Below are 4609 nucleotides of genomic sequence, written 5' to 3'. Positions count from 1 at the left end.
CCAACTAAATTAAATCTAAACATACTATTTGTGAATGTCATGTGAATATTGTGAACACTCTGGTACGAAATTTCTTAAGGTTATTTACAATGTATCTAGACATTCAATTGAGTGTATGCTTAACAAGTGTCTCTATATGAAGGAGGGAGGAGGGGGGGAGGGAGAGAGAGAGAGATTCGGATTTTTGGATTTTTGGATTTTTGATTTTAATAAATTATATTAATTATCTCAAACTAGTGGATAGTAACGGATCTTAAAAGATTTAGGGGGTCGTTTAACAAATGCTTACTCGGCTAAGTGTTTATGAAGTCACATTTCTTTACCGGATGAATATGGCAAGGAGCAAGATTTTTACCTGCTAAAAGCGAAGACACGGACTTAGAGTCTTATCCGGTAAGTGATGGCGATAACTCTTACCAAGGTTAGTGCTTACCGGGTAAATTGTTACATATAAGGTCGTTTTAGTAGACTAAAATCTTACCCAATAAGTAAACGATATAGTTGAATTTTACCATTAAATGCTTACCAGATAAGTGTTTAGGTAAATGACCCCTTAGAGTTTTCAAATGATTAAGCTCTTACAACCCAAAAAAATATGCCTTTTTATTAATAAATAAAAAATATATATCAATTTTATTTGTAAATTTTAATTATAAAAGTTCATTATTATAAAAATATTAATGGGTCTACCCAGATAATTTTTTTTTTCATTGCTTATATCCGCTCATTAACTTTAACAAGTCAGTCCAGGTCCTATCATTTTTTCGATAATGGTTATCCAAATCTGCTTTTCTAGTGGGCCGGACATGACGGGTCTAACGAGTCATCCGCCGTGAACAGCTCTAAATTTTCTTTTAATTATCAAAGTAATTTTGATATAAAATAGCGAGTACAATAATTATGAAAACTTTTAATGGTGTCATTAATTGTAGTGATTACGTATTTAATTGTTTAATTGTGATTATACGAGTTACACGTAAAGCTTAGGGTTTCATTTAATTTAATCCATAAAAATTAATTCATGATATTTTCATGGCCTCTATAATACTGTTTATTGACGTTGATTTCGTAACAAATTATTTTGGAGTCATTAATTACAGTTTATTTCACAATCTTAATTCTTTAATAAATATATGTATTTTAATGCTTTTATTCTAAAATACTTTTCATTAGTAGATTTGATACATAATTTTAGACGTGCATAAATGTTATACTTTTTAGTTAATTAAATGACAATTTTAATTTTAAATTAATTTAGACAAATTGTATAAAAAATAATGTACTTTAACTTGTTTTTTATTTTGAGTAACATATTTTTAAAACTTTCATTTTGGTACTTAAGATGTAAAGTTTAAACATTTAAGTACCCGAGTACCCGATTGAAGCATTAACCGGTTATCATGCTGATGTGGCGAATGATGTGGTATTCAACTCAGAATTATTTGATGACGTGGTTAGTGACATGATTTTTTTAATCTGAAATTAGTATTTTTTTTTAAAATTAGTCTTCAACCGGTTACCCGGATACTTAAATGTTTAAAATTTTACATCTTAGTTAACAAAATGAAATCAATTTAAAGTAAATGACCCCTAAATACATGTACAAAGTTTTTGCATCTTCATGACTCTCCGCTTGCTGCTACAAATGTCTCGCTACATAACCTTATGCACATAAATAACTAATCACGAATATCTCACATCGTAATATAACATTTAACATGCTTTGAAAGCTACAAATACTGTGTCGGACCAAGGAATTTTCTTGAGCAGGTGCACCTTTAATTTCGATACGGTTTGATCCAAGCGAAAAGTCGACACGGTTTGATTCAAAGGAAAGTCAATTACGTCGATTTCGTGAATAATACATTTTTCAAACTGAATGGACCTTGATCTTTTGAGTAACACACAAGATTGCGTTTTACTCCGACGTGTTTTCTACTGAATTTCACCAGGGAACTTTTTAAGAAGAAATACTCGTATTTATAGGGAAAGTTAATTATCAATAACATGATAATTTAGAAGAAGACGTAAAGAGTAGTTAATCAGCAAAAAGTGGAAATAAATTTAGGAATAAAGATAAAATTAATAGAATATTCAATCTGATTTAAAGGAGGAGGAACCAAAAAGCTTTACATATTTGCTACAAGTGAGGACTAAAAATAGCAGGGGCGGATGGCCATAGCGGTCTTGGCCCTTGGGCTTTTTCTTCCCGATAGAGTGAATCATCTCCAGTCCCTTAAGGTTTTAAGTATAAAATTCTTTTGGACCCCTCCACTATTGTTGACCCAGTCCATTTGTGTTCCGCCTCTGTATTTTAGGACACTCTCAAAATCTAGCGATGCACCTTTACGACGCCTAATATTTTTTCTATTGTGATAATTAAGTGAGCTGGTGCACTAAACCCCACTTAGTCGTTAGTATCTCTGCCCATGTGTAAATACATGGCATACATAAAACTGTATATAAAAATGCTAAGCGTTTATAAAAATATGGTATCATATCTAAGAACACTTGATCATAGTTGGAGATAATGTATCATATATGAGAATATTATATCATGTATTAACCAATTAACAGTATGTGCATAATTATCACTTGAAACTGACTTTTGATGTATGTAAAATTGCATTTCAGAACCAAAAGAGTGGTGTCTGATTGGTTTGAGTTTGGACTGCAAAGGTCAAAAGTGTTTGGAGGTCTTCAGATTCAAATCCAAAGAGAAATAAAAATTCCTTTGTGGCTACGAGGTTCAAATGAGATGACTTCCCGCTACTCCTAAAACAAGTGGTCGTCCTACAATCAGTCGGCTCGCATAACGAGATTGACGTCAATGTTTGTCTAGCTATTCATTGGGCATGCCAAAAGTGAATACTTCAACATATGGCTTTTGGATTATTAGGAAATAATCATATTTAGATACAACTTTTTTATGCTATTTTATTGAAATACGATAATATAAAAGCTACATGAAAAAAGACATCATGAGTAAGTTAACTTCAGGCACATGCAAAAACTATGTCCCCTTTGATGTCATCTCCTACATATTTTGTATTTTCCCCCCCTCTTTTTTAATTAACCTGGATATCTAACCCGTTGTATGAACCGACTAATCCTATGGTGGTCACCCGTTTTACAGGTAGCCCGATGTCTCCGTATTTGAACCATCATAGTCACACGAGGTTTTTTATTTCTCCTTGGATTTGAATGTGGGATCTCTAAACACTTTTCACCTTTGGAGCCAAGTTCAAACCAATCGAACACCATTATTGTAGTTATGAATTTGTTATTTTAATAAAGTAGTCAGAATGATTATGAGACTCTTATAATATAGTGAAAAATAAAATATAATTGTTTGATAATTATTTTTTTTTCAAATATCACATAACACAAAACAAATTGACCCATTTTTCCTACAGATTTTCTTATTCATACAAAATCATAATTACTCAACATATCTGATTATTATATAGATATATTATATTTTGTAAACTTTATTTTATAAATTCTCTTAAAGTTTACAAAAATAAATAATTTACATGTAAAAACCATCTCTCTCATTTTGTTCAACTTTTATCATATAAATTACAGATTTGGTTCCTCTGATTTGGTGGTTTTTACGAAAATGGTCCTTAAACTTCGTTTAATACAGATTAAGACTCGATGTATGTTGTTTTGTAACGAATTTGTTTCTCCCTCTAACGATCATTTAGTTCCTGCTTTCACCTTGAAGGCATTTTCGTCATTTTCTTTAAAATTTATATTTTATTCAAAAATAAAAACTTTATCACTTTCTCAAAAGCACATAATACTGTATTATATCGACAGAGACAAAAAATATAACAAAAAACAATAAAATTAAGATTTATCTCGTTGTATTACACAATCATCCTTATGGTAGGTATAAAAGAAAGCAATTATTTTGCAATAATTTGCATGAGGGTAAACAAGTAATTACACTTAGAACTTCCAATATATGAACATCGAAATAAAAAAAAAAAAGTTTGGCCCACAAAAATGTATCCCATCCACCCATCACATTGAAATTATTTTGTCTGAATTTTTTTTAAGGATTAGATACATGAAATAGCAACTTATTTTTATAAATTTTTTTATTATAATATTTTACTTTTATTTTTCTTTATTACAGCAATGTATTTTCAAATTATTTTTTATTAAGACATTGTACTTTAAAAAATCTACCCAGAATAACAATGAGTAACCTGTTACCTTTTAAACCGGTTAACCCTTTGACTTTTTTTGCTTGCGTGTCTTTAATGAGGTGATGTGAATGACACATCATTTTGATGACTTAACTAAAAATAAAATAAAAACATATTTCAAATTATTATTAGTTATTTTCATTTTTCATTGCTACTATCTAAAAAACATTTAATTTTTTTTTATTTTTTCTTATTAAGTTGCATTCAGATTAAATATTCTTAGAGTAAAATATTTATTAAATAAAATATGAAACATTATTTTCGAGATATATTTTGTTTGTAAAAAAGTAACTTTTTTTATTTTATGTTGTTCAAATAAATACATATATTTTAAAGTTCTCTTTAAAATATTAACGAAATAAATTGTTATCTACAATTTTTTAATATTT

The sequence above is a fragment of the Cynara cardunculus genome, assembly GCF_001531365.2.
Source record: "Cynara cardunculus var. scolymus isolate 2C chromosome LG 12, CcrdV1, whole genome shotgun sequence".
NCBI classification, from domain to species: domain Eukaryota; kingdom Viridiplantae; phylum Streptophyta; class Magnoliopsida; order Asterales; family Asteraceae; genus Cynara; species Cynara cardunculus.
This window is presented reverse-complemented; position numbering follows the sequence as displayed.